The sequence below is a fragment of the Ranitomeya variabilis genome, chromosome 1, assembly GCF_051348905.1.
Source record: "Ranitomeya variabilis isolate aRanVar5 chromosome 1, aRanVar5.hap1, whole genome shotgun sequence".
Classification (NCBI taxonomy): domain Eukaryota; kingdom Metazoa; phylum Chordata; class Amphibia; order Anura; family Dendrobatidae; genus Ranitomeya; species Ranitomeya variabilis.
In genome coordinates this window covers 1,063,396,729-1,063,409,516 of record NC_135232.1, presented here as the reverse complement: position 1 = coordinate 1,063,409,516, position 12,788 = coordinate 1,063,396,729, and the positions used below count along the sequence as shown (strand labels likewise).

General features: G+C 47.3%; 1 protein-coding gene across 1 annotated transcript in view; it reads left to right on the top strand.

Moving 5' to 3' along the window:
* Positions 1 to 3,612: 3,612 nt before the first annotated feature.
* Positions 3,613 to 12,788, top strand: part of NSUN7 (NOP2/Sun RNA methyltransferase family member 7) — a 91,932-nt gene continuing 82,756 nt past the window's right edge. The window contains exon 1 of the mRNA XM_077279868.1: positions 3,613 to 3,771. The gene's annotated coding sequence lies outside the window, so the exon portion shown is untranslated. The remainder of the gene's footprint in view (positions 3,772 to 12,788) is intronic.

Sequence of the window (12,788 nt, the reverse complement as noted above, 5' to 3'; positions counted from 1 at the left end):
GTATTTTTGGAGAGAGTGCAATCCAACAGAACACTGGATCGCTCTCGGACCAATGGTATTCTATGGGATTGAGCACAATTTTTTATTCTGACCAAGTCTGTCTGAGGAAAAAAAAAAAATCGCACTATACACAATTGGCATCCGTAAATCAGATTACATTCGGATGACATCTGAGTGCAGTCCGATTTCCATAGACTGACACAATGGAGAAGAGGGAGACATTTTTTTTCCATCTTCTCCACATCTGAGAAAATAGGATCACACTATGATCACACTTTGATCAGACTCTGATTAGAGTGTAATTAGCGTAATCAGCCCGATTCGCTCGGATGAAAGAAAATACGGTCATGTGACCCAGGTTAGGATGTAGCCCTAACTTAAAGCAAATATAATGGGGCTTTGTTTCAATACTAGACACAACTCATGGAAAAGAGTAGTACTGATTCTGGAGAATGGCAGCCATGTTTTACTAATCTAGCATACCCCTTTACAATGCATTGACTGCTGTGGGACTAAGACTGATGCCAAATTTGGTTAGGACACTTTCCTTTGGATTCTTATACAAAAATTGCCAAGGGTGACGGAATTACCCTGCGCTGCTGAATAAATGACAAGCTACGATGAAGAAGGTTGGGTTATTGTCAATGCATTTCAGAGTCACCGACTCCTTCTTCAGACAAACGCAAATGATTGGATTCTGTCTATATGTACAGATCAGATTGTCAGTTAGGCCACGTTCACACATTCAGTATTTGGTCAGGATTTTACCTCAGTATTTGTAAGCCAAAACCAGCAGTGGAACAATTAGAGGAAAAATATAATAGAAACACGTCCTCACTTCTGTATATCTCACAAACTCCTGGTTTTGGCTTACAAATACTGATGTAAAATACTGACCAAATACTGCTAGTGTGACGGCAGCCTTAGGCCACGGTAACACATTCAGTATTTGGTCAGTATTTTGCTTCAGTATTTGTAAACCAGAACCAGGAGTGGGTGATAAATACAGAAGTGAGGACGTGTTTCTATTATACTTTTCCTCTAATTGTTCCACTCCTGGTTTTGGCTTAGAAATACTGAGGTAAAAAAAACTCACCAAATACTGAACGTGTGAACAGGGCTGGTGTTCTCTTTCTCTTTTGTCATTTTCACACTATAACTCCTGAATAATATACACTGCTCAAAAAAATAAAGGGAACACTCAAATAACACATCCTAGATCTGAACGAATGAAATATTCTCATTGAATACTTTGTTCTGTACAAAGTTGAATGTGCTGACCACAAAATCACACAAAAATCATCAATGGAAATCAAATTTATTAACCAATGGAGGTCTAGATTTGGAATCCTACTCAACATTAAAGTGGAAAATCCAATTACAGGCTGATCCATCTTCAATGGAAATGCGTCAAGACAAGGAAATGATGCTCAGTAGTGTGTGTGGCCTCCATGTGCCGGTATGACCTTCCTACAATGTGCGGGAATACTGATGAGGCAGCGTATGATCTCCTGAGGGATCTCCTCCCAGACCTGGACTAAAGCATCCACCAACTCCTGGACAGTCTGTGGTGCAATGTGACGTTGGTGGATGGAGCGAGACTTGATGTCCCAGATGTGCTCAATCGGATTCAGGTCTGGGGAACGGGGGGGCCAGTCCATAGCTTCAATGCTTTAATCTTGCAGGAACTGCTGACACACTCCAGCCACATGAACCGGACATGCTGAAGGATGTTGCAGGCAGCAGATCGCTCTCCATGGCTTCTCCAGACTCTGTCACGTCTGTCACATGTGCTCAGTGTGAACCTGCTTTCATCTGTGAAGAGCACAGGGCGCCAGTAGCGAATTTGCCAATCCTGGTGTTCTGTGGCAAATGCCAATCGTCCTGCACGGTGTTGGGCTGTGAGCACAAACCCCATCTATGGACGTCGGGCACTCAGACCATCCTCACGGAGTCGTTTCTAACCGTTTGTGCAGACACATGCACATTTGTGGCCTGCTGGAGGTCATTTTACAGGGCTCTGGCAGTGCTCCTCCTGTTCCTCCTTGCACAAAGGCTGAGGTAGCGGTCCTGCTGCTGGGTTTTTGCCCTCCTATGGCCCTCTCTGCATCTCCTGGTGTACTGGCCTGTCTCCTGGTAGCACCTCCAACCTCTGGACACTACGATGACACAGCAAACCTCCTTGCCACAGCTCACATTGATGTGCCATCCTGGATGAGCTGCACTACCTGAGCCACTTGTGTGGGTTGTAGAGTCAGTCTCATGCTACCACGAGTGTGAAAGCACAACCAACATTCAAAAGAGACCAAAACATCAGCCAGAAAGCATTGGTACTGAGATGTGGTCTGTGGTCCCCACCTGCAGAACCACTCCTTTATTGAGGGTGTCTTGATAATTGCCAATAATTTCCATCTGTTCTCTATTCCATTTGCACAACAGCATGTGAAATTGATTGTCAGTGTTCCTTCCTAAGTGGACAGTTTGATTTCACAGAAGTTTGATTTACTTTGAGTTATATTCTGTTGCTTAAGTGTTCCCTTTATTTTTTTGAGCAGTGTATTATAAAACACTTTACTTTGAAATAAATAAAAAAAAACACACAAAAAGGCCAATTAAATGATTTAAAAAGCTGTGTGTGCTTGAGTCCTCCGTGGTGCAGGAGCTGGAGGGGCTTGGCAGGGACTGGGGGCTTGGCAGGGACTGGCAGGAGCTGGTGTGGCATGGAAGGAAATGGCAGGAGCGGGTGGGGCTTGGCAGGAGCTGGTAGGACTTGGCAGGGACTGGCAGAAGCTGGTGGGGCTTGGCAGGGACTGGCAGGAGCTGGGGGGTTTAGAAGGAACTAGCAGGAGCTGGTGGGGCTTGGCAGGGACTGGCAGATGCTGATGGGGCTTGGCAGGGACTGACAGGGGCTGGTGGGACTTGGCAGGGACCGGCAGGAGCTGAAGGGGCTTGGCAGGGACTGGCAGAAGCTGGTGGGGCTTATCAAGAACTGTCGGGAACTGGTGTGGCTTGGCAGGAGCAGGTGGGGCTTGGCAGGGACAGGTGGGGCTTGGCAGGGACAGGTGGGGCTTGGCAGGGACAGGTGGGGCTTGGCAGAGACTGGCAGGAGCTGGTGGGGTTTGGCAGGGACCGGCAGGAGCCGGTGGGGCTTGGCAGGAGCTGGTTGGGCTTGGCAGGGACAGGTGGGGCTTGGCAGAGACTGGCAGGAGCTGGTGGGGTTTGGCAGGGACCGGCAGGAGCCGGTGGGGCTTGGCAGGAGCTGGGGCGGCTAGGCATGATCTGGCAGGAGCTGGGGGCATAGCTGGAGCTGGGAGGCTTGGCAGGGATGGCACGAGCTGGGGGATACTGATATAATGTGTGTGCTGATACTGGCAGGAGCAGGGGCTTGGAAGGAACTGGTGGGGCTTGGCAGGGACTGGTGCGTTTTGGCAGGAACCCGCAGGAGCTGGGGGGCTTGGCAGGAGCTGGGGGGTTTGGCAGGGACTAGCAATAGCTGGCGGGAGCTGCCAGCTCCATTTCCAGTCACCAGAGCGGTGTCTCAGGCCACGCCCACAGCAATCTCAGCCCCGCCCCGCCCACCGTGGTAAATCCTGGGACGCACAGCTGGTTGCCATGGCGATACATCAGCGTTTCCCAGTGCAGACCCCGCCTCATCCAACTCCGGTGTGGCAGCGGCGGGATGTTGTGCCGTGGTCCTGGCTGCTCCCCTGCTCGGTACTGACACCGTCCGGCTGCCCGGCAGCAATCAGGCGGCACAGCTGGATCTGACAGGTACTGGGGCTGTTGGGGCTGGAGCCTGGGACTTGTGGGAAACTACGGACTGTATGATGTATGCGCTGATATCATGTGTGATGTGTGTGCTGATATAACGTGTGTGCTGATATGTGTGTGTGTGGTGATGTAATGTGTAATGTGTGCGCTGATATAATGTGTGTGTGTGTGTGTGTGTGTGTGTGTGTGTGTGTGTGTGCTGATATAATGTGTGTGTGCTGATATAATGTGTGATGTGTGTGCTGATATAATGTGTGTGTGGTGATGTAATGTGTAATGTGTGCGCTGATATAATGTGTGTGTGTGTGTGTGTGTGCTGATATAATGTGTGATGTGTGTGCTGATATAATGTGTGATGTGTGTGCTGATATAATGTGTGATGTGTGTGCTGATATAATGTGTGTGTGCTGATATAATGTGTGATGTGTGTGCTGATATAATGTGTGTGTGGTGATGTAATGTGTGATGTGTGTGCTGATATAATATAATGTGTCGATATGTGTGCTGATATAATGTGTGTGTGGTGATGTAATATGTGCGCTGATATAATGTGTAATGTGTGTGCTGATATAATGTGTGTGTGGGTGATATAATGTGTGATGTGCGGTGTTATTCTGTGCATTTTTTACAGTCGAGTCTCCTTTGCAGATAATCATCAGCTTTGTGATTTGAAATAAAATGTAACCAAGCAAAACCGTTTCCTCTGCGAGGAGGGAGGCAGCTATCACACATATCACACATATCACACATGTCCGTCCATCTTATGGTTCATTTCCCCTTTGGCTGAAGAAACTGCACCAAAGCCTGTGTGTGAATCTGTGTCCATCACCCAGACCCCCTCCCGATAATGCTGCACACATACAGTAGATCGGTGGCACACAGCCGCTTTTAACCATTTCACACCTGGTTAATCTTCCAGTGACTTCATGGAAACAGTTGAAGTAACAAGTAATGAGGGTTCTGTGAGGTGGAAGTTTTGTTTCTTCTCTGCTGGCTACATAGCAGCCCCCTACTCCACAGCGATGTCCGCCGCGTCCCTCAGCGCTGTGCAGAGGTGATATTGGCTCTCCTATTTATGACTTTGTGTTCACTGCCCCCTAACCCGTCATTCTGGGAACACTGTGGCCAATCCCCACTTATTAGGATTTGGGTGCATGGCGTCCTATAGACGAGTACGAACCTGCAGTCTTTCAGAAGGAAGACTCCCCTGGACCCACCGGCATCTTTTGTACCCGAGGGTCTGTCCTTTTTCGCCCCCCACACCCTCTTTTTAGCACCTGTTTAGTGTGGTTTCAGGGTGTTATGGCGCGGACCTGCCTGAGAACGGCATTTTGTGCACATCCCCACATCCGGAGTGCTGCGTGCAGGTCAATCCGCAGCCGAGTGGCCACATCTCACAACGCACGGGCATATAAAGACCTACCTGAGCAACGCCCACTCACATCAAAATCTGTCCACGAAAAATCACACTTGTCAGTGACCCCATTCACTATTACTGGTGCGAGTGCTATGTGTGAAAAACCCGGATTTAACTCATTTGTGAAAAATAGAAGATTTAGGCTGACCAGCAATGCAACATATAATTATGCCAGAGCCACAAATTTCATCAGTGTCACTCGTACCTAGGATATTCTATGGGGCTTTGCACATGTCCAATTTTTTTTTTCTTCTTCCCCTTGGACCGAGTGGTCCGCGGAAGATATCGAAGACATGTCTAATTTTGATCAGAGATTCAGATCAAAATCTGCAATGCAAGTTTGTGTATGTCTGAAAAAATATTGGACCATACTCGGAAGACATCAGAGTGCCGTCCGATTTTCATGGACTGTCAAAAAGGAGAAGGTGGAGAATTTTTTTTAATTTTATTTCTCCACATACAAGGAAGACTGATGTAACTCGGACCACACTTTGATTAGTCTGATCAGAATGATCTGTCCATTTCACCCGAAATATTGGACATGTGAACAAACGTTAAGCCAATTCATAACCTGAACCCGAACCCAATCCATAACCTGGACGGTAACCCTAAACCAATCCATAATCTGAACCGTAAACAAATCCATAACCTGCACCATAACCCTGAACCATAAACCAATCCATAGCCTGAACCATAAACCAATCCATAGCCTGAACTATAACCAATCCATAGCATGAGCCATAAACCAATCCACAACCTGAACCCTAACCCTAAACCAATCCATAGCCTGAACCCTAAACCAATCCATAACCCTAAACCAATCCGTAACCTGAACCCTAACCCTAAACCAATCAATAACCTGAACCGTAAACAAATCCATAACCTGCACCATAACCCTAAACCAATCCATAACCTGAACCCTAACCCTAAACCAATCCATAACCTGAACCCTAACCCTAAACCAATCCATAGGCTGAACCCTAAACCAATCCATAGCCTGAACTCTAACCCTAAACCAATCCATAGCCTGAACCCTCACCCTAACCTAATCCATAGCCTGAACCCTAACCATAACCCAATACATAGCTTGAACCCTAACCCTATTTAGGCTTAGAAAAAGTGTGAAAAAATCTAAAATCAAAGTAATGAATTACAACAGTATTGAATTATTTATGTGCGCTTGATTCGATGTCTCCATTCAATTAGCTGCTCATCTTCTGTTATCTTGGTCGCTGCTTATGTAGCAGTGGAGATGATTTTAGAGTCGGCTTCTGCGCTTTAGATAAGCAGCGACCGAGATAAGAAATCTCTCTACATTCTGCTGAGCTTTGTCATTTTGGTTGCTGAGATCAGGTTTGTCATGGCGTGTTACAGGAGAAAGCTTGTTTTTCTGACCTCTTGAGGGCATGTTCTTTTGTTTTTTCCTTTCATGATGCCTCAGTATGATTGGTCAACATCATACAAGAAAAATGTACATGCCCCCCAAAGAAGAATCTCTGCTAACACTTCCTTGGACTTATCATAAATGATAGCTTGAAAAGTTTAGGCTAACATCTCTGCAATGATTTTACGAGGAATTAAAAACTAAAAGCGACCTTTTGTTTATTTTTTATTTTGAGGGTTTGCATCAGTTCATGTAAAGAACGTGCCTACAACTTTGAACATTTGGCTTTTTTTTGTGAAGCAAACAACAATTAGGACAAAATAGCTGAAAACTTCAGTGTGTGTAACTATTCACCCCTCTAAAGTCAGTACTTTAAAACCTACAAGAGAAAAAAGTAAGCAAAAACCCTGATATAACTAAGTAAAAAAGCAAAAGTGCATTTAAATAACACAGAGTTTTTAGTAATACTATTTTGATCAAAAAATAGCACAAAAGCCATCCCACCTCGTCAAGGTGACTCTGATCGGGACAGTCCTACACTGTCTAATATTAAAACCTTACCATGTGTCAATGTTGTCCTCAGTGTGAATAAGGGCAGACAAAAGGACTGGGCCCAACCAGGGATACACCAGACTGTGGAAGCCTTATATATAATCTCTAGCTCAGAAACAAGGAGGCCACACCCCGGCTTGCACAGAATGCAACAATACAGAGAAAAAAACACAAATTGAGCTTAAAGGGAACCTGTCACCCCCCCCAGTCATTTCAAACTAAAAGAGCCACCTTGTGCAGCGGTAATGCTGCATTCTGACAAGGTGGCTCTTTTAGTTCTGGGTGCTAACTGTGTAACTAGAGAAATAATCAGTTTTTTAATTTGTCAGAAATACCTGCTCTTCAGTCAAGGAGGCCGGCGTTTCCCCCCTGCTTTAGACGCCACACAGGTGTGACTCACGTCTTCTTGGCGCCGGGCGCCGCCTCCTCCTCACCGCTGTTTTGAAAATAGCCGGCGCCTGCGCTCTTATCCCCTGCCTGGTGCAGGCGCAGTGAGCGCTGCCCGTCTTTCCTCAGATGCAGTCCAGCTGACTGCGCCTGTGCGGCCGCCCTGCCTGTGAATCCCAGCCCCGCAGTGACTTATGATTTATTCACACTGCGGGGCTGGGAATCACAGGCAGGGCGGCCGCACAGGTGCAGTCAGCTGGACTGCATATGAGGAAAGACGGGCAGCGCTCACTGCGCCTGCAGCAGGCAGGGGAAAAGAGCGCAGGCGCCGGCTGTTTTCAAAACAGCGGTGAGGAGGCGGCGCCCGGCGCCAAGAAGATGTGAGTGACAGCTGTGTGGCGTCTAAAGCAGGGGGGAAACGCCGGCCTCCTTGACTGAAGAAAGGTATTTCTGACAAATTAAAAAACGGATTATTTCTCTAGTTACAGCACCCAGAACTAAAAGAGCCACCTTGTCAGAATGCAGCATTACTGCTGCACAAGGTGGCTCTTTTAGTTTGAAACGACTGGGGGGGGGGTGACAGGTTCCCTTTAAGCCATCATGTGCCTGTGTCACAATCACTGGGCGCCAATGGATTGCAATGACAGTCGGGGATCTGCTGAAGATCCCGGTACTTGTCAGTGGTGTTCATGATTTTCACTATACATTTGTCATGACCACAAGGGTCGGTATAGCGGACGGCACGACAAACACCAACAACGGGATGGAATAAGGGGGAGGAAGGCTGTTATGACCCCAATGGCAGAGGGTCTCAGAAATAATTACTAAGTCTGCAAACACAAAAAAAAAGCTCATAGGGCAGTGGTAACTGAGCTGACCATATATCTAATCCTAGCACCACAAATAGCAGCAGCCAGGGAACGTGCCTACGTTGGTTCTAGACGTCTCGCGCCAGCCGGAGAACTAACTAACCCTAGAAGGGAAAAGAAAGACCTTTCTTGCCTCCAGAGAAAAGACCCCGAAAGTAGGATACAAGCCCCCAACAAATAATAACGGTGAGGTAAGAGGAAAAGACAAACGTAAGAATGAGCTAGGTATTTAGCAAAGAGAGGCCCACTAGCTAATAGCAGAATATAGTAAGATGACTTATATGGTCAGCAAAAACCCTATCAAAATATCCACGCTGGATATTCAAGAACCCCCGAACCGTCTAACGGCCCGGGGGGAGAACACCAGCCCCCTAGAGCTTCCAGCAAGGTCAGGAATCACATTTAGTACAAGCTGGACAAAAATAAGAGCAAAGCAATAAACCAAAAAACAAAGAAGCAGGACAGCTTAATTTTGCACGAACCAGAACCAGCAGACAGGAGCAAACAGAAGGATCTGATTACAACGATGCCAGGCACTGGACTAAGGATCCAGGAAGTTTATATAGCAACACCCCTGGACTAACGGCCCAGGTGGGAGCCAAACTGAGGAAAGACAATCCCAGAGTCATATCACTAGTAACCACAAGAGGGAGCCAAAAAGTCTAATTCACAACAGTACCCCCCCCTTAAGGAGGGGTCACCGAACCCTCACCAAGACCACCAGGGCGATCAGGATGAGCAGCGTGAAAGGCACGAACTAAATCGGCCGCATGCACATCAGAAGCAACCACCCAGGAATTATCCTCCTGACCATAGCCCTTCCACTTGACCAGATACTGAAGCCTCCGTCTGGAGAGACGAGAATCCAAGATCTTCTCCACCACGTACTCCAACTCGCCCTCAACCAACACCGGAGCAGGAGGCTCAACAGAAGGAACCACAGGTACAACGTACCGCCGCAACAAAGACCTATGGAACACGTTGTGAATGGCAAACGACACCGGAAGATCCAAGCGAAAGGACACAGGATTAAGGATTTCCAATATCTTGTAAGGACCGATGAAGCGAGGCTTAAATTTAGGAGAGGAGACCTTCATAGGAACAAATCGAGAAGACAGCCATACCAAATCCCCAACACGAAGTCGGGGACCCACACCGCGGCGGCGGTTGGCAAAACGCTGAGCCTTCTCCTGTGACAACTTTAAGTTGTCCACCACATGATTCCAGATCTGCTGCAACCTATCCACCACAGAATCTACCCCAGGACAGTCAGAAGGCTCCACATGTCCCGAGGAAAAACGAGGATGGAAACCAGAGTTGCAGAGAAATGGCGAAACCAAAGTAGCGGAACTAGCCCGATTATTAAGGGCAAACTCAGCTAACGGCAAGAAGGTCACCCAATCATCCTGATCTGCCGAAACAAAACACCTCAAATAAGCCTCCAGAGTCTGATTAGTTCCCTCCGTTTGTCCATTAGTCTGAGGATGAAAGGCAGACGAAAACGACAAATCAATGCCCATCCTAGCACAAAAGGATCGCCAGAACCTGGAAACAAACTGGGATCCTCTGTCAGACACAATATTCTCAGGAATGCCGTGCAAACGAACCACATTCTGAAAGAACACAGGAACCAGATCGGAAGAGGAAGGCAGCTTAGGCAAAGGCACCAAATGGACCATTTTAGAAAAGCGATCACATACCACCCAGATGACAGACATGCCCTGAGACACCGGGAGATCTGAAATGAAATCCATGGAAATGTGTGTCCAAGGCCTCTTCGGGACAGGCAAGGGCAAGAGCAACCCGCTGGCACGAGAACAGCAAGGCTTAGCTCGAGCACAAGTCCCACAGGATTGCACAAATGACCGCACATCCCGTGACAAGGAAGGCCACCAAAAGGACCTAGCCACCAGATCTCTGGTGCCAAAAATTCCCGGATGCCCTGCCAACACCGAGGAATGAACCTCGGAAATGACTCTGCTGGTCCACTTATCAGGAACAAACAGTCTGTCAGGTGGACAAGAGTCAGGTCTACTAGCCTGAAATCTCTGCAACACACGTCGCAAATCAGGAGAAATGGCCGACAAGATAACTCCCTCTTTAAGAATACCAACTGGTTCTGCGACTCCAGGAGAGCCAGGCACAAAGCTCCTTGAAAGAGCATCAGCCTTCACATTCTTTGAACCTGGTAAATACGAGACCACAAAGTCAAAACGGGAGAAAAACAATGACCAGCGGGCCTGTCTAGGATTCAGGCGTTTAGCAGACTCGAGATACATCAAATTTTTGTGATCAGTCAAGACCACCACACGATGCTTAGCACCCTCGAGCCAATGACGCCACTCCTCAAATGCCCACTTCATGGCCAGCAACTCCCGATTGCCAACATCATAATTCCGCTCAGCAGGCGAAAACTTCCTAGAGAAGAAAGCACATGGTCTCATTACCGAGCAACCAGGGCCTCTCTGCGACAAAACGGCCCCTGCCCCAATCTCAGAAGCATCCACTTCGACCTGAAAGGGAAGTGAGACATCAGGCTGGCACAAAACAGGCGCCGAAGTAAACCGGCGCTTCAACTCTTGGAACGCCTCCACGGCTGCAGGAGCCCAGTTAGCAACATCAGAACCTTTCTTGGTCATATCCGTGAAAGGTTTAACAACGCTAGAAAAATTAGCGATAAAACGACGGCAGAAGTTAGCAAAACCCAAGAACTTCTGAAGACTCTTAACTGACGTGGGTTGAGTCCAATCATGAGTAGCTCGGACCTTGACTGGGTCCATCTCCACAGCAGAAGGGGGAAAAAATAAACCCCAAAAAGGGAACCTTCTGTACTCCAAAGAGACACTTTGAGCCCTTAACAAACAAAGCATTCTCACGCAAAACCTGAAACACCATCCTGACCTGCTCCACATGTGAGTCCCAATCTTCAGAGAAAACCAGAATATCATCCAGATAAACAATCATAAATTTATCCAGATACTTCCGGAAAATATAATGCATAAAGGACTGAAACACTGAGGGAGCATTAGAGAGCCCAAAAGGCATCACCAAGTACTCAAAATGACCTTCGGGCGTATTAAATGCTGTCTTCCATTCATCTCCTTGCTTAATGCGCACAAGGTTGTACGCACCACGAAGATCTATCTTGGTGAACCACTTGGCACCTTTAATCCGGGCAAACAAGTCCGACAACAGAGGCAAAGGATACTGAAATTTAACAGTGATTTTATTCAGAAGACGGTAGTCAATACAAGGTCTCAAAGATCCGTCCTTCTTGGCCACAAAAAAGAATCCCGCACCAAGAGGGGAAGAGGATGGACGGATATGCCCCTTCTCCAGAGACTCCTTGATATACGAACGCATTGCGGCATGCTCAGGTACAGACAGATTAAATAGTCTTCCCTTAGGAAATTTACTACCTGGAATCAAATCTATGGCGCAGTCACAGTCCCTATGAGGAGGCAGAGCACTGGACCTGGACTCGCTGAAAACATCCTGATAATCAGACAAATACTCAGGAACTTCCGAAGGAGTAGAGGAAGCAATAGATACCGGCGGGGAATCAGCATGAATTCCCTGACAGCCCCAACTTGACACAGACATTGCCTTCCAATCCAAGACTGGATTGTGGGTCTGTAACCATGGCAGACCCAAAACGACCAAATCATGCATTTTATGCAGAACAAGAAAACGAATCACCTCCCGATGTTCAGGAGTCATGCACATGGTTACCTGCGTCCAAAACTGCGGTTTATTTTCCGCCAATGGCGTAGCATCAATACCTCTAAGAGGAATAGGATTTACCAACGGCTCAAGAAAAAAACCACAGCGCTTGGCAAATGACAGATCCATAAGACTCAGGGCAGCACCTGAATCCACAAACGCCATAACAGGGTAAGAAGACAATGAGCAAATTAAAGTCACGGACAAAATAAATTTAGGTTGCAAATTACCAATGGCGACAGGACTAACAACCCTTGTTAGGCGTTTAGAGCATGCTGATATAACATGTGTAGAATCACCACAGTAAAAACACAACCCATTCTGACGTCTATGATTCTTCCGCTCATTTCTAGTCTGAATTCTATCACATTGCATTAAATCAGGTGTTTGTTCAGACAACACCACCAGAGGATTAGCGGTTTTGCGCTCCCGCAAACGCCGGTCAATTTGAATAGCCAGCGCCATGGAATCATTCAGACTTGTAGGAATGGGGAAACCCACCATCACATTCTTAATGGCTTCAGAAAGGCCATTTCTGAAATTTGCGGCCAGAGCACACTCATTCCACTGAGTAAGCACGGACCATTTCCGAAATTTTTGGCAATACACTTCAGCTTCATCCTGGCCCTGAGAAATAGCCAGCAAGGCTTTTTCTGCCTGAACTTCAAGATTGGGTTCCTCGTAA